At 36.7% G+C, this 24,489-nt stretch overlaps 1 pseudogene; it reads left to right on the top strand.

The window, feature by feature from the left end:
• Positions 1–866: 866 nt before the first annotated feature.
• Positions 867–1,211, top strand: LOC102870460 (annotated as a pseudogene).
• Positions 1,212–24,489: the final 23,278 nt, after the last annotated feature.

Below are 24,489 nucleotides of genomic sequence, written 5' to 3'. Positions count from 1 at the left end.
ATGTTATCTCACTGTTAGAGTCCTGTGTGGCATTGTGCTTAAAACACTTGGCTGCTGACTAAAGAACAGATCTTCAAACCTATTCACTGCTTCTTGGGAGAAAATAAGGTAATTAGTTTCCATAAAGATTACAGTCTCTGCAGTCCCTACAGAACTGTTCTATCGTACTTTATTCGATAGTCATAAAAAATTTGTTGAGGAACACACACATACACACACATACACACACACACCACACACACACACACACACACACACACACATTCCAAAGTATATTCAAATTTTTTAAAAATGAACAAGAAAAGTTTAGAAGCCAAGAAAACTGTCAGAGGAAAAAAGGAAAAAGACAAAAAAAAATGAGAAATATACTAACTACTCAAGGGACTTTAGACTCAAGTGAAACTTTAGTAGAAAGGCAAAAGCAAACAGAAATATGAAGAAAATAAATAGAAAGGAATAAAAGGAGCTAGTAAAAATCTGAAGGAAATGGCAAAGAAGAAAGAACATACATGTAATTGGATGCTTACGGACGCCAAACCAAATAAGTACAACAATTAATATTTAAACTTATAATTCCAGAAATGTTTCTGAAATGAAATAATCAATCTCTGTATTGTAAATAGGAATCTGGAAATTTAATCTGGTTAAGCATTCCTCTGGAAAATCTATGCACATTTAGAAATGATGATAGATATAGAAAGGCTTCAGGTCTTTCATTCATAGGGTCGCTATGAGTCGTGCTTGAGGTGACGGTAATCAACAACTCAGATAGAAATAAAAATACTAAACTCTTTAGAACAACTATGAGCAGAAAAGGACGGCTAACATATCTACGGCATAAGCCTTCCGCCTAGTACCAGAGCACCATGGCCTCCGTCTCTGAGCTCGCCTGCATCTACTCGGCCCTCATCCTGCACGACGATGAGGTGACAGTCACGGAGGATAAAATCAATGCCCTCATTAAGGCAGCCGGTGTCAACGTTGAACCTTTCTGGCCTGGGCTGTTTGCAAAGGCCCTGTCAAATGTCAACATTGGGAGCCTCATCTGCAATGTGGGTGCTGGTGGACCTGCCCCAGCGGCCAGGGCTGCACCAGCTGGAGGACCTGCTCCCACGACTGCTGCTGCTCCAGTTGAGGAGAAGAAAGTGGAAGCAAAGAAAGAAGAATCTGAAGAGTCTGATGATGACATGGGATTTGGTCTTTTTGACTAAACTCCTTTTGTAACATGTTCAATAAAAAATGCTGAACTCTTCAAAAAAAAAATTGTAGAAAATTCAGGTGATTTCAATGCAATAAATGCTACTGCTCTTTCATCTAAGATGCTTTGAGAAAATTATCTCCGATGACTTTTTTACAAAGTTCAAATTCAGCGTACATTATTTTTAGGACTAAGAAATAAATTACAGTTTGTTCTACACTAAAAAAATAGTAAACTTTAATAATTAACAAAGCATCCTTAAGACTTTCTAGAAAAATATTAAATCACATAGGAAAGCAAAGGAGTTACACTGACACCACCTTCTCAAAAAACACAAGATTGCAATACAGTATCAGTCATAAAAAAGATGAAACTATGAATTTTAAGTTTGTATGTCTTTCTTGATGAAATGTCCAGTTTTCCTACATTTGTGTCATGTTGAGGCTCAAATTTCTAAATACATTTCTGAAAACTACTAAGATAAAAATGTTTTTAAAAAAATGAGATGCTCAAATTCTTTTCTTAGCCCAAAGGAAAAGGATTTCTGTTAAGCCTTCATACCAAGTTAAATAGAATAAAATTCTTGTGAGTAGAAGATTTCCTAAACAAAGATGGTTAGACCAATGGTGAAAAATTGTAGTAATCATTTTGAGCCACTTTTTCTCTTCCTGAAATTTAAAATCCCAGCCGTTAAAATTAACAGTTGCTGTGTTAACAGTGAATGCATGTTAAAAAGAAGCAGTTAATCACCAGGAGTAGGGCATTAAAACTGTTAATTTGTAGGTTTGAGACTTCCTTTTAATTAGAGCTGTAGAAAGTTTCACCCTCAAAGCAACCCTGAGATCTCATGGTTCTTTGTCATGCTTGCCAAATATCACAAAGAAAAATGCTCTCAGAGGGGAAGGTCAAGGTGAGGTGACTGAGGACATTCTTGATTTGGATGAGAGGTATTCAAAACAAAACCAACTCATTGCCCTGGAGTTAGAATTGAATTTTAGTTGACCTTCCAATGAATTTCTGGAGGATGTAAATCACACTGGAGAGCTCTCATTTTCCTCCCTGGGGCCCTGGGGGAATTTAAACCCCCAGAGAAGTGCTGCATTTGGGTTAACTGTGCTACTTTCTATGGACTACACCACCAGAGGTCCCAGATAAGGGGTTTAATCAGTCATTACAAGGAAAATACTGTGTGATTGCATTGGTAAGAAATATCTAGAATAAATAGGTATGTCTAGAGAGATCACTATTTATTAGTGCTTACCAGGGATGGAAGAGAAAGGGGTGTTGCTTACAGAATTGACACAAATGATTAGAAACACTTACAAATGTGTAGAACTTTAATTGGTTAATTTCATAATTTCTGACTCAGTTGATTTTCTCCCTCCACCCCAATCTTTTTCATGTAGTTTTCCTGGTTTACTTTAGAACTTTGTCTATTTCTTCCTTTAGCTCATTGAGCATACTTGATAAATTTTCATTTCTATCAGGCAAGTTCAATGTTTCAACTATCTCCGGGCTTGATGTTGCTTTATTTTGTTCATTGGGTGCAGCGTCTTTTATGTTTTCTGTATACATCGTGATTTTGTTGTTGAAAAGAATGCAAATCACAGAGTGAGATAACTGAGAATCAGATGTTTCCCTTTCTCCTGGATTTGCTGATTTCTTTCTTTCTTACCTTTCCCCCCCCCTCACCTATTATTCTCCCAAACCTGGCTTACTTGATGAACATGTTTCATTACAGTCACAATTGAATCCATACATGAAAACATAAACAAACAAACATGACATATAGTCTTCGCAGATTAGCTCTGTTCTGGGCAATTTATCAACACAGCCTTTTTCATGCGTCCTGGAAGTCCAGCTTGCATTTTCTGAAGAGAAGTGTGATGCTATTTCTTTATTCCTTTCTACATAATGCATCCTTCCCCCAACCCCTTTAGTATTTTGCCATAATCACTGCTTTTCAGACTTTGATTGTCATATATCATGCTGGAATATTTTTTTATTCTGCTTGAATTTAATTCTAGTTTAGAAAATTCATCATTTGGGAGACTGATTAGCATTGGTTTTATTGTTAAGTCCAATTAATTTGATTCTGACACGTGGGATATCCATGTACCACAAAAGAAAATACTTCCTGGATATGCAGTGTCCTCATAATCATTATAATGTTTAGACTAAAATTCTGCCAGAATTCTATATTTTTCTTATGGAATCCTTCAGTGATACAATTCAAGGATTGAAATTATTTCTTGGTTCTTTCAGGTTTGGAAATTCTCAGCTGCTTCTTTCTTTTTTGTTTCCTAACACAGGGCCTTTTCTTATTCCATTAGACTGTCTTCTGGAGCTACTGTGTGGAATCTTCTACTCACTTCTTTCCGTTTATTCCTTAGGCATTTGGGTTTTTTCTACAAATGAAAGCAAATGAGTCTCTTTCTGATACCCAGTTTGAATTGTTGTTTTGTTTTGGGGTTTTGTTTTTTTTAAAATAATCTTTTTGCTTTCTTATGCTGTTATGTTCTTGACGTCATCCCACATGTCTGTTCTTTTGTCATTTAGTGTTCAATGTTTTGCCAGTCTAAGCCTTGCATTGATATTTCTGCTATCCACAAGGTTTTCACCAGGTATGCTCCTCAGTTTTTCTCAGCTTGGTAGCTCTGCTGAAATCTATCTATGATGGTTGACCTTGCTGATGTTTGACATATTGCTAGTAGTGTCAAGAAATATAGAAACTACCAAGACGATTACATAATGGCAGTCTAGTTGTGTTTACTGTTTCTAGAATAATAATTATGATAATTATTTATTCAAATAAATATACAGGCTTCTCTTCTGTCATCTTTGCAGTCTGTTTTTCCTTTCACATACTGTAGTTTTCTTCTTTGGAGTTTCCATTTGGTTTTTATTATCATGTTCATGTTTTCCTTCTAGACATTTAACCTATAAACTATACTTATTATACCAATATAAATGCTTTTGGCTGTGATTTCTGTGATGTCTCTGTTTCAATTTTCTTTCTTTTCCATTTTGCTGTTGCTTTTGGTCCCATTTCCCCAATTCATGTTATGTGTAGTCATTTTTACCTAGACGCTGCCCATTTTGAATTTTGCATGAATGAGTGAAAGCTTTTGTTGTGTTTCTTTAAAATATGTTAGACTTTTATAACAATTATGTACTCAATTAAATGTGATCTTTTTTATTTTATTAACACCTCCTTTAGGATGGTCATGTATACACTTCATGCTAGGGTTAATTCATCTTCACTTACCAGATGTGGTCTTCTAAGTTTATAATTAAGGCTCTATCCAGGCACAGAGTGTTCTTCATTCCAGCAGGAAGAAACAAATTATTACAATCTCTTTGTGGCTTTGTTTACTCTGGGAATTATTTTCTGTACTGCATGAGGTAATTATTCATTCATTCTTCACAAATCACTTTTGTCTAACAGATTGGGATTTTACTCAATGTTTTTACGAATGTGCAACCATTAAAAATTCAAGGGAACAACACTTAAGCAGATTTCTGGACCTCTCTCTCCACCCAGGCTACAGATGCTAAACAAATAAATACCTAAAGCATTTTAATGACTAGCTCCACTCTAGTTATCCAGATGCTTATTAGCATAGCATTAAGCTTATAGAGAAAAAAGATTTTTAATTCATGCCCCTTGGGAGAAAATAACAGTGTTTATTTATAAAATATGAAAATACCTTTTACATTTTTTAAACCATAAATCTGGATATTGAAATAATATGAATGAAAGAAAAAATTATTGTGATTTTAAAGTAATTAACTTTGACCTAGCACATATTTGTAAGGAGTGTGGATTAGTATACTACTGGGTAATGAAAGAGTCATATTATTATTAAAACCTGTATGATAGACCAAATTACCTATATTTATCTTAAGAATTATAAAAGAGCATATTTTCAACATATATGCAAACTGCACAAATACTTATTTTAATAAAAATTATTTTGTTTTATAAATTAAGAGATTATTTTTCTTTTATCTAATTTTTAAAAAATAAGTATTTTTGTCGATATATTTTAAAATAAGTGTATCAATATAGATATTTGCATATACATGCAAATATAAAGTTAAAATGTGCCATAAAACCTGTACCTTTGATTGTCTAATTGCCTTGAAAATGCATCCTTTAAATTTTCACAAATTCTGTTAATAATAATTAGAGTTTTTGTGTGAATAGTTAGGCAATACTTTATGGTTTAATATCAAAATGGATGTGCAAGCTGTATCCTTTCTCCATATCTGTTCAATCTGTATGCTGAGAAAATTAATCAGGAGACAGAACTTTATGAATAAGAATGTTGCATTAGGATTAAGGAAGACGCATCAACAACTTATATTATGCAGATAATCTTTTTTGCTGAAATGTGGAGGACCTGAAGCATTCACTGCAGAAGATCAAAGACCACAGCCTTCAATATGGATTATATCTCAAAATCAAAAATACAAAGATTTTCACCTCTGGACTTATAAGCAACATTTGATTGTTGTTATTATATATCTCTGTGTCAGAACCAATACATAGCTGTCCCCAGTAAATTGCATGAGAAGAGATTGCCCATCTCTCTCTACCTCAGAGCACTGAGTGGATTTGAACTACTCGCCTTTGGGTTGTTGTTGTTGTTATGTGCTGTCGAGTCGCTTGCGACTCATAGCAACCCTCTGTACAACAGCCCTAAACCCTACTCTATCCTGTGTCAATCTCACTGCCTCTGACACACCCATCCCGATTACCCCAGTCACTGAATCAATCCACCTCATAGAGGGTCTTCCCCTCATGCGCTGTCCCTCCACTCTGCCCAACATGATGTCCCTCTCCAAAGACCTGTCTCTCCTTACAACATGTCCAAAATATGTCAGGCGAAGCCCCAGAATCCTTGCCTCCAAGGAGCAGCCTGGTTTAACCCTCTCTAGGATGAATCTATTTGTTTTCTTGGCAGTCCATGGTACATTCAGTACTCTTCTTCAGCACCACAGCTCAAAGGCATCAATTCTCCTTCTATCCTCCCTAGTCATTGTCCAACTCTCTAATGCATAACAAGTCATTGCAAAAACCATGGCCTGTATCAGGCGCACCTTAGTCTCCAGAGAGACACCGTTGCTCTTGAATACTTTAGAGAGGTCCCTAACCACAGACTTTCCCATCCCAATACGTTTTTTGATTTCCTGGCTGTTGGTGCCAAGAGTGTTGACCGTGGAGCCGAGCAAACTGAAGCTGTGAACAATCTCAATCTCTTCACTACCCATCCTGATGCTACCGATTGGTGCAGTAGTGAGAAATTTTGTCTTCTGGACATTGAGCCTCAGTCCATATAAAAGTCTGCAGTCCTTGACCCTCTGCAGTAAGTGCATGAGGTCCTCCTCAGTTTCAATGAACAAGGTTGTGTCATCTGCATAACGCAGATTGTTGATAGATCGTCCACCAATCCTAACGCCACGCTTCTCGTCATAGAGCCCTGCCTCCCGGATAATCTGCTCTGCATACAGGTTGAAAAGGTATGGAGACAGGACACATCCCTGGCGTACACCCTTCCCAATTTTGAACCATGCAGTGTTGCCCTGCTCTGTTCTGACTACTGCCTCTTGGTCCAAGTATAGGTTTCGCATTAGCACGATTAAATGTTCTGGGATTCCCATTCTTCTCAGAGTTAGCCACAGTTTGTTATCATCCACGCAGTCAAATGCCTTTGCATAATCAATGAAACACAGATAGACATTCTTCTGGTACAATTCCTTACTACTAGGCAACTAGAACCCCCTGACATCATGATAGATGGAGAGAAGAGTTACATTGTCAACAATTTAGTCTTCTTTGGATCCACAATCAACTCTTGGCACCAGCCGTCAAGAAATCAAAAGGCATATTGCATTTGAAAAATCTGCTGTCAAAGACCTCTCCAAGATGTTTAGGAGCAATGATATCAGTTTAAGGACGAAGATGTGCCTGATTCAAGCCAAGATCTTTTCAATTACTTGGTATGCATCTGAAAGTTGGACAATAATTAAAAATTACAGAAGAGGAATTGATGTCTTTGAGTTTTGAGGTGGGAGAAGAGAACTGACTACTGCCAGAAAACAAAGAAGTGGGTCCTGCAGAAGGTGCAGCCAGATGTTCCTTGGAAGCAAGCATTGTGAAGCTTCATCTCACATACTTTGGGCATGTTGTTAGGAGTGTTATTCCTTAAAGGGGGTCACCATCCTTGGAAAGGTGGGGGAATCAATGAACAAGAGGAAGACGTTCAATAAGATAGACTGAACACAGTGACTGTAGTAATGGAATCAAATACATAAAAGATGATGAGGATGGCACAGGATGCGGCAGGGTTCAGGTCCTTTGTTCATGGGGTTGGTAAGAGTCATAGTTGACTCAACAGCAGCTAACAACAACAACAACAATATGAGAGTAATTAAACTAGAAAACAACTCATTTAGACCATTACTTTCCCCTATGTAGATATAGGGCACAGCTGACATAATAGAATTAGTATTTTTGTGTTCATGTGCTTATGGTGAGCAGCTGTGCTGCAATCCCAGCAGCATGCTGTTCAAAGCCACCAGGTGCTCTGAGGAAGAAGGATGGGCATTCTCCTCCCAAACGATTAACTGCCTCTGAAAACTGGCCAGAGGGTCAGCTATGGGTCTGTTCTTACTCTATGGAACACAACAACAACAATCACCCTAAAAATAAACCTAAATATTGTCCACATTATTGTTCAGCTGTCTATGGTACCAAACTTCCAAGAGTGAAGAAGTTTTCTAATCTTTGTATTATTGGAAATTTTGCATTACACAATTTCATTACTTTAAGATTCACTCTTTGCTGAATGTACTTCTCTTCCTTTATCCTTTATTCTGTACCATGGATTTCAATATCCCAGAGATTATGAGTGTCACAGAGACTGTGAAGATGATGCAGGATTGGACAGATTTTCATTCTTTTGAAAGTTCACTGTGAATTGGAGTCAAACTGGTGGGACCTAACAAAAGCAATAATTCTGACAAAACTAAGCAAGCTATTCTATGGTATGTGATATGTGTCAGAAGTTTAGACAAAACTACAGTCAAATCTTACTGCGAATATTTGCCTCTTGTATAACGTCGGTTAAATTATGTAAATTAAATTTAAAATTATGTATAAATAATCTTAATTTCACATTTTAATTCAATTACTAAGTAATGTTTGATACATGAGTATATTATTAAAGTGAATTTTTTAATTAAAAAACAATTATTTTGGAATTAGTTAAGGTCAAGCAGAATGAACATTGAAATATACATATTTCCTGGATAAATAAAATCTGAAATGTGTTTGAAACTATGGTGCTTAGCATAGGCAGTGACACTGGATAGCTCTTTGGGAGAAATTGGTTTTAAGGCCCCATCTCCCGCCTTGGTTGCCTGGTGCATTTCAGAAGGGTTTGCTCACTGCAAGATCAGTGATTCTAATTCACCAGCTACTCTAATGGCTGTGGGATCAGCATCTCAAGGACAGTGAATTTGGTGATTGTTGGCTTGGAGTTTGTCTTGTTCTCTATTTGAGCGTTTTGTTTTGAAACTTGCAAATATTTTATTGACATTGGAACAACTCTTTCTGCCACTATTACCAAGCCTTTATTTCTGACAAAGTTGCTCATTTGCTGTATTGCCTCATGAATGAGACTCTTTCCCCCCCCTTTTTTTAATTGAGATTTTAATGAAAGTTTATAGAGAACTTGGATTTCCATTCATTCATTGTTACACATACTCTCTCCTGTACCCCTCCTCCCAGTTCACTTTTTTCCTTTGGGAAAAAAAATTCTTTCATTGTTATACAGTCCTTTCCCCCCCCCCCCCCAGTTCACTTTATTATGCAGCTCTTCTTCTGGACTCTCGGCATGCTGAGACGCCCCCTTTTCAAAGGGCTTATCTCTGTTTATTCGTAGACTCACATTTCTCAGGAGAGCTTTTGATCTTCAATTTTGTCTGTTTTTTCAATAGTTTTACAAGATTCTCCATAGCACAACATTCTCTTCCTTAGAAAGTAACAACAAATTCATGCCAAGGTATTTATACCCTTGGTTCTGTTTTACTACAAAATACTTTGAGCAGGGGTGACAATACAAAGCAGTGATTCCTTGAGTGTGGGATAGTGTCATGAACCTTCAGTATGATTGTTCTATTTTCCTACATTCTTTTTCATCATTTCTCATATGTTGTTAGGAGTGTTATTCTTCTTGGGATCTGTTCTTTCCAAGAAATTGCCCCTTTTTGATGTTACTTTTCAAATGAGCACCTGTTGTAACTCCAAGATATCTTACCTATATCATGATCTTAAGAAACAGAGTTTGTTCTTCAAACTACCACTTTCATGTCTTTGTTACCAGTTTTTTTAAGAGATCATTTCCTGGAATATACCTCATTTCTACAAGTGAAATTGCAATCACTGAAGTTATCAACATGAGTTTATTAATTTTCAGCATCCTTAAGGGGAGAAAGAAAACAAAATGAATTTCATGAGTTTAAAGCATTTTTATTCACTGTAATTTTCCACATAATGAGAATCATGAATATTTAACTTATGTTCTAAGTAGGAAAGAAAAAATGTTGTCTTCAGAGTTCACAACATAATTTTTCTCAGGGATAAAAATGTATATAGTTTTTTGACATGAAGTTAGGTTATCTAGAAATATCTTAGAAGGATTTAGATTTAAAAAATAATCGCTAGACTTAATGATTGCCATTGAGATCAGGTCCATTTCAATTCATCGTAATCTCCTGTGTTACAGGATAGAATTGTTCCATAGGCTTCTTGGTTGTGACCTTTACAAAAATAGATCACGAGGCTTCTTCAAATCACCAACCTCTTTAGTTTAACAATCACTACCTACTCATGTTCCCCAGTAATCTTATATTCTGTCAGTAAGCAAATACAAATATGACTTCACATGAGTGGTTGTAGTATTACAAGCTTAGGGTGATTTAAGAGTAATGAAAAATCTGGACATAGACCAGGACTTTGTATATAGGAGTGATTTTGGTCATACTAATGAGGAAATAAATGGTCAAGAATGGGGCTTTCAGATATTACTAAAAGATATTATTAAAGCATCAAGGAGCTTTGCTGGCCTAGTGGGTGAAAGTTTGCACTACCAGTCCAATAGCAGCCAGTTCAAATTCAACTATAGCTACAAAGACAAAAGATGAACAACTTTCTCCTGTGTGATTTGTTGTTGTGAGGTGCTGTCGAGTTAAGTAATTCTCCTGGTGACTATGAACAACAGATCAGAACCTTGTCCTATCTTGTGTGATTGTCATCGACTTTGAGACCCTTGAGCCCATTGCTATAGTCATAGCCTCTCAACACCTGCTGGGAGGTCAGCTTTGAGTTAGTTCCAACGCATAAAAACAACAACGTTTCGAGCAATATTCTATCCTCCTGTTACATCCAACCAACAGAAGAGAGTTACCTCACTTCAAGGGCTAGTCTAGTTTCTAGGGAAGAAGAAAATCTAGACTGTAATAGGATAAAGCAAAATGGAAAAACAGAACAGGTATATATTCAAAAGGAATCACAGAAAGCTGAGAAGACAAATTAGGAAGAATTTAGAGCACAGAGGTACCTCAGAGAAATCACAAGCCCCTATCTTTCTTAAAAATACATATATTCTTGAATATTTATATAATTGAAAGAACATTGAGCTTTTTCACTCAGTTTGAATCAAATTTAACTCACATTTCAACAAATCTGTGTTAAATTATAATAAGCCATAAATGGCATCTTAATCTTATATGCTACCTGATAGTTTTACCATATAATTTATCTTCATTTATTAAATTTCTTTTAAACCATGTGGTGATTGTGCAAACGTGTTACTAGAGCATGCTGCAAACACTTTAACAATATGAATTTTAATGAAGAATGTTGCCTTCTAGTAGTCAAGTGATCACACTATTACATCTCTCTCATATGAAGAAGAAAATTACACAGGTGGTTATGCTATTAAGAGTAGCATCTAGTTCTGTACTCATCAGTAGTGTCCTTTTTATGAGCACATTAGTAACAAAGCCAGTTGTTAATCTGCTTTCAAATTTCATGACCCTATATCTTATATTTTCTCTAAATTTCAGTGCTTTCTCCCTCCACTCTCTCCTAGGCTTATCTAATACAATCATATTAAACAAAACAGTTCTAAAGTTGAAATGATGTCTTTTTTTCAGGTTTGTGAATCCTTAGTTTTTCTCCTATTTTCTAATAAAACTAATGACATAAACATCTACTCCTTTATTAAAATGCAAAGCATTACCTTTTTCTCTTTCCACTATTCCCTCCCTATTCATTGTCACCTCCACATCAGATAGTCATCATTTCCTCGCTATTTTTCTCTCTCCTTTATCACTACCTCCTTCCTTTCTGTCCCTTAACTTTTTCACACCTCCATTCTTTTTCTCCATTTCATTCTTTTTGTGATTATGTTTGAACACACACACCATTATGCACCTCTCTTTCAAGTATACATTTTGAAAGTTTGCTACGCACTAACATATTAATAAAAACTCCTTAAGACTGTTGTGTACCGTAGAGTCAGAATTGAACCATAGCTGACCCTCCAGCATGTTTTCAGAGGCAGTAAATTGTACAGGAAGAGATTGCCTATCCTTCTTCCATGGAGCTGGTGGTGGCCTAGAACTATGTGCCTTTGGGATTGCAGTGTAGCTTCTTGCCACTAGGTCACTAGAGCTCCCCTAAGACTAGATCTTTGGAAATATTTGTCAATCTTCCAATTTGACCTCACTGAAAAATACTTCTCTAAACATTCTCCATACTCTAAACATACCAGAAAACTTCTCTAAGACCAAGTACAACATATGTCCATGTTATTATCTGACATTTTTTTTTCTTCCTCAGCTTTCAATTACTATTTCTCTTTAAATGCAGAGCTCAAATCCACTTACATAAAACAAGGTGTAAATTTCACTAGCAACTGGAAAATAACTGTTGCTGATTAATATGTTATAATTAATTATAAAACACAAATCTCTAAGAATGCCAAATTTACATTCTTAAATTTACTTGTTACCTATCAGTACAGAACATATTTTTTCTAGTACGATGACCAGACAGTAAAATTTTATAATATGTCACAAATGTGCACCTTACTACATAACAAAGGATCTATATCTTTAAGTCAGATAGTTAATGCCATATGGTTCAGACATTCAGTAGAAAAGTTAATGACTTTGCCCTACCACTGTACCTTTAACAGAAGGGATTATAAAGAGCTTTGCAGGATTATCAGAGGCAAAGGGATACCTGAAGAAGATTGAGGTCGTGTGTAAGATTTCATTAGGTAGTATTTACATTAGACAAGAGCCTTTAACTTAATGTTCAAGGAAATACCAGAAAATACTCAACATAAAGAAGAATCAAGGGATATAAGGAAAACTTGATGTGCTTCTTAGAGAATAAAGAGGTATTTAATCATCTATCAACAAAGTCAAAAGCTAGCTGACTAAACCTTAGCTACAGAAGATGAGTTCCCCAACTAGGAAAGGTTTGAAGAGGAATTGCTGAGCCAACACCAGGAAAAATGTGAGCTTAAATAACAAATAAATGAGGTTATTTCTGCAAAGAAGTATTTCTAAAAAGAAAGACATTTTTTTCTGTATAAAGGACCTTTTTTAGGAAAAGGGAAAAATAAATAAGAGAGGGATGGGTCTTACGGCAAAGCTGAGCTTTCAACATAAGAGAGGGTAGGGAGAATGAGAGCCCAACCGAAAATTACAAAAAGAAGAAATCTATGACTAATTTCTATCTATCTCACAATTTTGCAAATGAAAAATTGAAGTCAAAGAAAGGAAGAGTTTGTTGTTGTTGTTTTTTTGGGGGGTTATACTGGTTTACTTATAAAGTTCACAAAATACAAAGTTTGAATACATTGTTTTTCACACTGGATCTTTCCTTTTTCCTTTACCAACACCTCTTTCTGCCTATCAAATTGTGTGACCCTATGATTAAGTTAAGCCCCCCTTGGATCCTCATAGTCATTCTACAATAATGGCCTTATATGGTATTTATCGTTATGAGATTGAGTTAGTTCACTTAGCATAAAGCTCTCCAGTCCTACCTGTTGTTAGGTAGTAATTTACAAAATCATTGCTCTTGCATTCTGCACAGTATTCCATTATGTGAATGTACCATAATTCTTCAGTATATTCTGTAGTGGTTGGGCATTTGGGTTCTTTCCATGTTCCTGCAGTCAATTACACTGCTATGAGCATTGGTGTACAAGTCTCTGTGCCAAAGTTCTCATTTTCCCAGGGGATATTCCAAGCAGTGGAATAGCTGGATCATATTGAATTTCTATGTTCAGTTATTTGAGGAAACACCAAACTGCCTTCCAGAGTGGTTGTAACATTTTACAATCCCACCAACAACAATATATAATAATTTCTTTCTTGCCACATCCTCTCCAACATTTATTGCTTGCCGCCCTGCTAAATTTTGCCACTGCTACTTGGATAAGATGTATCTCATTGTGGCTTTAATTTGTATCTCTCTTATTGCCAGTGGTTTGGAGCATTTCTTCATGTGTCTACTGACCATCCAAATGTCCTCCTCTGTGAAAATTCTTTCCACATCTTTTGCCCATTTTATAATTTGATTATCAGGCCCTCTCTATAGGATTGTGGAAACTTTGATTATGAGATCGTTGTCTGAGATGGAATTGCCAAATGTTTGTTCTCAGTCAGTAGGTTCTATTTTCACCTTGTTGGAAAAGGTTTTCAATGAGCACAAAGATTTAATCTTTAGAAGTTCTCCTCATCAATTTTATCCTCTTCAGATTGTACATTTCTGACTGTATTAAGCAGGGTCTTTATACCATTGGTTAGGCCTTCTAAGTTTGGTCCCAGTTTGTCTCTTATGAACTTTATGATTTTGGGCTTTATTCTCAGGTCTCTGATCCACCTTGAGATTAATACTTGTGTATGGTGTGAGATGTGGGTCCTGTTTCAGCTTTCTGCAGTTAGCAGTTCAGTTTTGCCACCACCGTTTGTTGAAGAGGTTGTCATTTCCCCGTATGATAGGTTATACTTCCTTGTCAAATACCAATTGACTGTAGCTATATGGGTCCGTTTCTAGGATCTCATTTCTGTTCTATTGGTCTATGTACCTGTCATTGTACCAGTACTATGTGTTGGTTACTACTGCTGTGTAGTTGGTTTTGAGGTCAGGGAGTGTTATGCCTCCCATTTAATTTTTGTTTTTCAGAAGTGCTTTGCTTCTTCAGTGTCTCTTTGTTCTCCAAATAAAGTTGACAATTTCCCTTTTTTATCTCCTTGAAAAATGAATTTGGTCTCTGTATTAAGATTGCATTGAATATATAGTTTTTTTTTGGTTAGGATTGTCATTTTCACAGTAGTTACTCTTTCTATCCATGAACAGGAAACATTTTTCCATTTATTTAGGTCTTTTATTGTGTCTCATGAAAAGAGAGGAATCCCACCTGATTTTTGGATATTGACCTTATATCCTGCCACTCTACTAGCTCTAAGTTTTTTTGTTGAGCCGTGTGTTTTCTGTATACACTATTATACCATCTTCATATAGCAACGGTTTAACCATTTCTTTGTCTACCTGAATGCCTTTTATTTCCTTCTCTTTTGTATTGCCCTACCGTGTACTTCCAATGAGTTATGAATAGAAGTGACAAAAGTGGACATCCTTGTCTGATCCCTGTTCACAAAGAAAATGCTTTTAGTCTTTCTGAACCATTAAGAATGATATTGGCTCTTGGTTTTGCATATATACTTTTCACTATGTTGAGAAATTTTCTTTCTATTCCAATTTTGCTGAGTGTCTTAATCAAAATCAACGGATGTTGTATTTTTGTCAAATGCCTTTCTGCATCAATTGCTAGGATCATATGGTTCTTGATATTTTGTTAATGTGGTGAATTATGTGGTGAATTGGCCATAATGAATAATATCTATGATGTGCTTTTGGATTCTATTGGCTAAGATTTTGTTAAGGATTTTTTCATCTATGATCATGAGAGATATTGGCCTGTAGTTCTCTTTTTTGGTAATATCTTTGCCATTTTTTTATATTAGAGTTATGCTCTAATTAGGGTAATATCTCAGGAATATTCCTTCTTTTTAAATATTTTGTAATAACCTTAGTTGAATTGGTGATAATTCTCTGAATGTTTGATAGCCTTCAGCTGTGAAGCTATATGGTCCAGGACTTTTTTTGTGGGGGAGTCTATTTATGACCTGCTCAATTTCTTCTTTTGTGATGAGTCTGTTCAAGTATTCTACATCTGACCATGTTAATCTGGGTAGAGCTTTAGTTTCAAGGAATTTGTCCATTTCCTCTAAGTTTTCAAATGTATTTGAGTAAAGCTTTTCATAATACTCCACTGTTATAAATTTAAATTTCTCTGGTTCTATTGTGAATCACCTCTACCATTCCTTAATCCAGTTATTTGTGTCTTCTCCTTTTTTTCTTTTTTTAATTTTGCCAATGGTTTGTCAATTTTCTTGACCCTTTAAAAAATCAGCTCCTAGTCTTATTGTTGATCTCAATTGTTTTTCTGTTTTCTATCTCATTGATTTCAGCTCTTATAATTTTCTTCTAAAGGCTTTTGGGTTAGAGCTTGTTCTAATTCACATTCTATTGAATGACATTTAAGAATCTTTACTCACCCCATTTACCACCTAATTCACACTTGTTCATTGTCATCGAGTGAGCAGATGCTCCAGCAGGCTTTCAGGGCTGTAAATCACATAGGAGGAGATTGGGCATTTTTCTTCCTTGCAGCAGCTGTTAGATTCGAAGCACCTGTGTTTGGGTGTGCAGTACAATTCCTTACTCATAATTAAGTGCCTAGATTTAGGATGTAAATGCAGAGATTTTGTTTATAATGCACTTTATTTCTGGAACAATTCTCTCTATGACTATGCAAATGGAAATTACACGAATTAAAATTACTCTTATTCAAGCTCTTGAGATAAAGCTATCTTGAAGAAGTGTACAAAACTGGGGAGATTAGCCACAAAATTTTGTGTGGAATAAAACTGTATGTACTCTTTCTTGGCCTTAAATTTAATGAATCTTAGCTGCCTGGAAGCACCTTGCAGGTAAATTCTCTAGCTAGTATTAACTAAAAACTGAAAATGGCAATCTATTCCCATGAGATTTACAGCCTCTGAAAACCCGCTGGAGGGTTGACTTTGAGTCAGTTCTTACTTGATGTCATGTAACAACAGCAAAAACTATTATTCTGTGCCATTATGTTGGTTTCAATTAATAATGATCCTCTCAGCTCCCTTGCTATGGAACTCTTGTGGGTTTTCTAAGACTGTAAATCTCACAGGAGGAGGTTGTCTCCTTTCTCTCACAAAGCAATTGATGGATTTGAATGTTCTGAAAGGTAACACTTTCAGACTAGAAACATAACTTCATATAAACCAAGCCACCAGAACTCCCTACAGTTACTATGTCAATGCATCTTGTTAAAGGTCTTCCTCTTTTTTGACACTCTATCAAATGTGATCTTTGTTTCTGTGATGTTGAGCTTCATTCTATATTGAAAGCTGCAGTCTTTGACCATTTGCAGCAAATGCCTCAAGTCCTCCTCAGTTTAGGCAAGCAAGGTTGTGTCATCTGCATAACACAGATTGTTGATGAGTCTTCCTCCATTCCTGGTGCCACATTCCCCTGCATAGAGCCCAGCCTCCCAGCTGAGAGAATGATCTGTTCTGCATACAGATTGAAAAGATATGGAGATAGGATGCATCTGTGGCATACATCTTACCTGATTTCAAAAATGCAATATTTCCTTGCTTTGATTTGAAGACTGCCTCCTGGTCCAAGCATAGGTTTTACATATAAGCACAGGAAAAGTTCTGGAGAAAAATATTGAATATACTGTGGGCTGTTAGGAGAACAAACAAGCTCATCCTGGAGAAGGTGAAACCAGCCAGGCTGCTCCTTAGAGGCAAGAGTTTTGAAGCTTAGTCTGACATTTCTTGGGCGTGTGGCAAGGAGGGATCAGTCCATGGAGAGGGACATCATGCTTGGAAGAGTGGAGAAAGACACCGGATGAGATGGATTAACTCAATGATTGAAGTAATTGGCATAGGTGTGTCAGAGACAATGAGGCTTGCTGAAGATAGAGCTGTTGTACATAGGGTCACTATGAGTTGCAAGCAACTGGAAGGCACATAACAACAAGAAGAAACATGATGTCTTTATGCAGGGATTGACTTCTAAAACCATCCACAAAGTAAGTGAGATGAAGACTTACCATTCTTGTTTGTAAGGAGCACATTAACTAAACTTCTTCCAAACAGATTTGCTTGTTCATTTAAAGTTCATGGCATATTCAGTATTTTTCACCAGCACTACATTTGAAAACCATCAATTCTTCTCCCTCCTTTCTTTTTCTTTTTTTTTTTTTAAATTTTATCAATGATTTTTAATGCAACATATATATAGTTTTACAACATATTCGTTCCATTTAATTTTTCCCCATTCATCCATTGTTACACATTTTCTCCCTGCCTACCCCTTCCCGCAGTTTGCTTTTCTCTTTGGAAAAATTCTTTCATTGTTGTACAATCAATCCCCACTATTCCACTGTCCACTTTAATATGCATTTTTATTTTTCCGTAATCTTGTCATGAAAATAATACCTAATCCTATATTCCTTTTAAACAGTCTCTTCCTCATCCGTTTTTTCATTCCTCCCAACCCCAATGTCAGTCCCATTTTACAACAGTAGCACTATGCAGTATTTGTCCTTTTGTGACTGAGATATTTCATTCAACATAATGTCCTCCAGGGTCACCCACTTATATCTAGAATTTATAGAGTATTCAAGTGCCACAACAAGATAAAGATAAATAACCCAGTTGAGAAATGGGCACAGTATATGAACGGGCACTTCACCAAAGAAGACATTCAGATGGCCAGCAAACACATGAAGAAGTGTTCCAAATCTCTAGCTCTACGAGAGATGCAAATCAAAATAACTATTAGGTATCATCTTACCCAGTAAGAAGAGAAAAATTCAACAGAGCAGCAAACAGCAAAAGCTGGCGAGGTTGTGGAAAAACTGGTCACTGTTGTAAAATGGTGCAACCACTATGGAAGGCAGTATGGCGCTTTCTCAAAAAGTTAGAAATAAAAATACCATTTGACCCAGCAATTCCACTACAGGGAATATACCCTAAAGAAACAAGAACTGCCACCCAAGTAGATATATGTACACCCAGGTTTATTGTGGCTTTGTTCACAATAGCAAAGAGCTGGAAACAACCCAAGTGCCCTCCTTTCTTTTTCATTGTCTGCTATGTGTTTGAGTGATTGAAACTACCTGGGATGGGTCAGGTGTGCCTTGTTTCTCAGAGTAGCATCCTTTCTCTTTAGCATTCTCCCATGAGCATTGATTACAGATATAAATGAAATTAAATTCTTGACAACTTTAACCTTTAACTTCTTTTTTTTTTTTTTACTTTAACTTTTCCCCCCTGTATCATGATGTTTCTTATTGGGCCTTTTGTGCAGATTTCTTTCCTTCATGCTGAGGTATAACCCACTATGAAGGCTACAGTTTTGAACTTTGTCATAAAGGTTTTTTAAAGCTTCTTCTCTTTCTCCTACTATGTGTCACTGTAAGTATATTGTAAGTTGTTAAAGAGTCTTCCTCCAATATTGTTATATTCTTCATGTATTCCAGCATCTTGGATTTTTTTAACAAAGAAATTAGTGAAAGGTATGACTCTGGCACATGCCTCTCCTGCTTTTAAACCAGGTAATATCCACTTGTTCAATTTGAGTGACAACTTACAATTCTGAAGAAACAGAAAATCAGAAGAGTGGAAAATTCCCCTCTTCTTTTTAATTTTCTGTAACTAAGGAAAGAGCTGCATGATACAGAAAACAAGTTATACCTGTAAGTCTGAATGTTCATTTGTTTTCTTTATTTAGTTCTTTGTGTCTTTATCTAATTCTTTGTTCCTTTTAGCATAGCTCTTTGTAGTTTAAATGTATCAATGTTTCAGTCATGTTATAGATATATTTTTTTTAAAAGTATATGTTGGTCACAGGCTTTAAATGGAAACTATGTTATGACTATATTAAACATTAATAGAGGATAAAAAAGGAGATAATTAAAATACAAATCTTTTATCAGGAAGGGTTAATGCATTATTAGTCCATCACTAGTCAGATACATTAGGAGATTGAATCTCTGTCCTTTGTGCTAACAAATTCAACATTTTTACAAAAGACTCAAATGAATGTATGGAAGGCATGCTTATTAATATAAAAACTGACACAGAGGAATAAAAAAATACAATGGGTTATAGAGTTAATACCCAAGATGATCTTGTCAGGTTGAAACAAAGGGCCAAGTGTTTAATAAGATGAAAGTGAAAAGGTATGAATTTCAAATACTGCATTTACATTTTAAAAAATCAATGCTAAACTAAGGTATTTTACTTTGGAACCATCAGTGATTTCTGAATGTGTTTCAAAAATTTGAAGCGTATTTCATTTTTTAATCTATCTTTTAAGTGCTGTTTATTAATACAGTTGCCTTATGAACATGGCTATAGGGTCATTATAAGGCCAAATTGACTCAAGAACAGTAGGTTTGGTTCTTGTTTTGGCGTGGCTATGTGGTTTGAGAAAAATCTATTTCATCTAGTCATATTTATGTATGTACCCTACCTCATCTTAAAACTTATTGTTAGGGTTAGGGATTTATTTTTTCCTTCACTGTTTAATGATTAGTCTTTGATAAAATTAAAACATTTGTAATATGTGGTTAAATACATGAAATTTTATTAGTTTTGTCTTCCAGGTAAATTTTTCTTTCAGTTATTAGTCTGTCTATATATTTATCCATGCTAATGTTATTGCCCTTATTTAAATGTTGTCTGTTTTATGTTCATAAAATAGCATTCTTCTAAATGGTGTTTATTAAGTACATCTTTTGTCTATTTTAGTTGTAACATTTTAACGTGGTTTTATTTCTTCTATATCTTATTAAAACATGCAATTTTAGACCAATTATTTCTGTCTAAAATGTTTTTATTGTTCAGTGTATTGTAACGCACTTCAAATTATTGTTACAAGGTCATCAAATTTTCAAACTAATTCAGCTATTTACTGTCATTTTTCACTTTCTTTGCTCAGCTACTTCTCACATTCATCCTGAAATGGACATTTCAAGTCCTATCTTGAAGTTCTGTGCTGCGAGCAATAGGATACTATACAGTCCACTGCAAGGAAGACCTCTTAATTCTACTATTCATTCAAATATATATATATATATATATATATCTCACTAAAAACAAACATATAGACATTGATGATTTCTATCAACTTCTATAGGCTAAAATTGATTGAATATTTCCTCAAGATGTATTCAAAATAACCAGGGAATGGATATAAAAGTTAAAACCAAAGAAAAAAAGATATCAGCCATATAATATGGGCTTGGTAAGCTCTGGTGGCCTAGTGGCAAGAAGCTGTGCTGCAATCCTGAAGGTACGAGGTTCGAGGCCTCCAGCTGCTCCATGGGAGGAGGGATGGGCAATCTCCTCCCATGTGATTAACTGCCTCTGAAAACCTGCTGGAAGGTCAGCGATGGGTCAGTTTTGACTCTACAGCATAGAACAAACAAAGCAGAAATGCAGTTGGAGAATTGTGTAAGACCAACTTATCATCACAAGCATCATTTTAAAGTATAACGGATGTTGAGTCTCTTAGGCATCTATTAGTCTTTTAGCCTGCCTCGCATATTGAGGAGCTCTGGTGGCCTAATGATAAGAAGCTACACTGCAATCCTAAAGGCACGCAGTTTGAATCCATCAAGACTCCATAGAGATGAGCAATCTCTAATTCAATTTATAGCCTCAGAAATCCAAAATGGATGGTAAATTATGAGTAAGTCCCAATGAGGGAGAGTGTTCTTATAGAAGCCAACATGTTTGCTGCATATCAACATTTCTTCTCACTGCTTATGATAAATATGCAGGGTGGAGAGTCCATGGAAGAGGGGGAAAACCTTAGTGTGAAGGATTGACACAGGAAGACTGCTGCAACGGGCTTGGCTGTGTAAGAGATGATGAGGACATAACAGGGTAAAGCAGGATTCAGACCTGCTCTTTATAAAACTGCAGTGAGTCACACTGGACTCAACAGTGCCAAACAACAACAACAACAACAACATATTTTTAATGCCATTTTGCTTTCTTCTTGCACAATGAATGGCCTTTGCTTTCTTCCCATACAATGTCATCCCACAGTTTGGTCTTTTAAGATCAGGTCCTCTTCCTAGTCTGTCTTAGTCTGGAAGCTCTGCTGAAATCTGAGAATATGGGTGACCTTGCTGCTTAGATGTTAGTCATCACAATAGGACAAACTCTCAGATGAGTAGTGAAAGAGAACATTTAATTTCAGAAAGACTGACTCCAACTGATTTTAGCTTGTCAGATTCTGAGCAGAAAACACTAGCTAAAACCATATCCAGACACTTGACCTGCAAAAATATGAGAGAAATTGGTACTCTTTTTAACTCACTATGTTTATTTTCATTTATCACACACCAATGTTGTTATTATGTACTGTCAACTCAAAACCTACTCACAGCAAACTTTCCGGTGGATTTTCAGTGGCAGCCAATCACCAGGGAGAAGATTACCCATCTCCCCCCCCTCCCCCCCAGCGTCTGGTGAATTTGAATTGCATGCTTTGGGGTTGGTGGTAAAAACTCATTACTATTAAAACACCAGAGCTCCCTGTTATGCAACAATAGAAAGCAGATTAAGTGATACAGATATGAGCTTCTGTTTAAAGCATGACAGCATTTTACTTTTTTAGAGCTTTAACTGCCCTAGTACTTGGGTGATAAAAACGCTTACCACACTTAGTGACTTTAGAAACACACTAGATGATTGAGATTGTTTAGAAGTATCCCAGAATAAAAGCCTAGTGATCTATTTTCACAAGATTAGCCACTGAATGTTCCATGTGGCAAAGTTCTACTCTGATAAATATGGAGTCACATTTCTTTTCCATCTGTGTTATTTGTTGTTTTCTTTTCTTTTCACTGCTATTGTGAGTTGTAATTGACTTGCTGTTAATAGTTATGGTTTCTGTGAAGCTTCCTAGATGGTGCGAATTGTTCTGTTCATCTGGTAACCTACATGTTGGCAATCAGAACCAACTCCGAACACTGCAGAAACAGGTCTGGCTATCTGCTTCTTCTAAGACCGCTGCCAAGAAATTCCAACCCAGCAGTTCTCAGTAGTGCATGGAGTGGACTTTATTTTCTGAATAACTCAATAATGACAGGGTTACAATAACATAGTAACAGTAACAACCACGGTACAGTTGTTAGTTGCAAGTGAGTTGCTTCTGACCCATAGTAATCCTATGCACAACAGAGCAAAATTCTTAGCAGTCCAGCACCACCCCCACAATCATTGCTACAATTGAGCCCATTGTTAAGGTCACTGACACTCCATCTTGTTGACAGGCGCTATTTGGAGGCAAACAGAGTGAAAGTTCTTCTCACATACTTTGGGCACGTTGCCGTCAGGAGGAGCCAGACTTTGGGAAAAGACATCATGTTTGGAAAGGTAGAGAGCCAGTGAAGGAGAGGAAGTCTCTTAATGAGATGGATTGACACAGTGACACTAAAAGTGGGCTTCACACCAGATGCTCTGCTGGAGAAGGATGGACAATCTTCTCCTGTACCAGTCAGATCCGATTTGATGGTACACACACACACACACACACAAAATGTTGTTGTTGTTATGTGCCGTCGAGTTGCTTGCGACTCATAGTGACCCTATGTGCAAGAGCCCTAAACACCGTTCTATCCTGTGCCCACATCACCATCTCAAACACACTCATTCTCACCACTCCACTCCCAGAATCGATCCATCTCATCGAAGGGTTTCCTCTCTTTTGCTGCACCTTCACTCTCCCAAACATGATGAACCTCTCCAAGAACCAGTCCCTCCTTGCAACATGCCCAAGTATGTCAAATGAAGCCTCAGAATCCATGACTCCAAGGAGCAGCCCAGCTTCAACCTCTCCAGGACAAACCTGTTTGTTCTCCCAGCAGTCTATGGTATATTCAACACTCTTCTCCAGCACCACAGCTCAAAGGCATCAATTCTCTTACTATCATCCCTATTCACTTTCCAGCTCTCTGATGCATAGCACGTAATTACCAAGACTATAGCCTGAATAGGTGCACCTTAGTCTCCAGCCTGACGTCTTGTTCTTCAGTTCTCTTGAGAGGTCCCTTACAGCTGACTTTCCCAATGCAATTCATCTCCTGATTTCCTGGCTGCATTTACCAAGAGTGTTGACTGTGGCAACAAGTAAACTAAAACTGTTAACTATCTCAATCTCTTCACCATCCATACTGATGCTGCCAATTGGACCAGTGGTGAGAATCTTTGTTTTCTTGATGTTGAGCTTCAAATCTATATAGGAGGCTGCAATCCTTGACCTTCTGTAGCAAGCACTTCAGGTCCTCCTCAGTTTCAGCAAGCAGGGTTGTGTCATCTGCATAACGCAGGTTGTTGATGACTTTTCCACCAATCCTGATGCCACATTCCTCCTTGTACATCCCAGCGTCTCGGATAATCTGTTCTGTATACAGGTTGAAAAGGTGTGGAGACAGAATACATCCCTGATGGACCCCCTTCTTGATTTTGAACCATGGGCTTCAATATGTCCAAGATGGTCAGGGGAACACAGGATCGGGCAAGGTTCCAATCCATTGTTGTTAACTGTGAGTCACAGTCACTTCGACAGCACTGAACACCACCACCACCGTCACAATCATGATATCCTTTTCCAGGAACTGGTCTCTCCTGATATCATGTTCAAACAAACCTATAGCTGACCCTCCAGTGGGTTTTCAGTGGCAGCAAATGACAAGGGAGATTTCCCTTCTTTCTCCCACGGAACAGCTGCTTGATTTGAATTGTAAAAAAGATCTTGACATCCTCACTTCTAAGGAGCTTTGTGGTTATACTTCTCCCAAGGCAGATTTACTATTTCTTCTATTAGTCAATGGCATACTCAATATTCTTCACCAACAATACATCTCGAAAGTACCAATTGTAGGATCTTGTTATTGCTGCTGTTATTTGTGACTATTGTTCCATCAGTATCCTTAGAACAATTATAACAATAAGACATTGCACAGTATTGCAACAAAGCTCCAAAGAGCAAACTTTAACAT

The sequence above is a fragment of the Elephantulus edwardii genome, unplaced genomic scaffold (genome assembly GCF_000299155.1).
Source record: "Elephantulus edwardii isolate Elephantulus edwardi_28Jun2011 unplaced genomic scaffold, EleEdw1.0 scaffold00014, whole genome shotgun sequence".
In the NCBI taxonomy this organism is placed as follows: Eukaryota; Metazoa; Chordata; class Mammalia; order Macroscelidea; family Macroscelididae; genus Elephantulus; species Elephantulus edwardii.
This window is presented reverse-complemented; position numbering and strand designations above follow the sequence as displayed.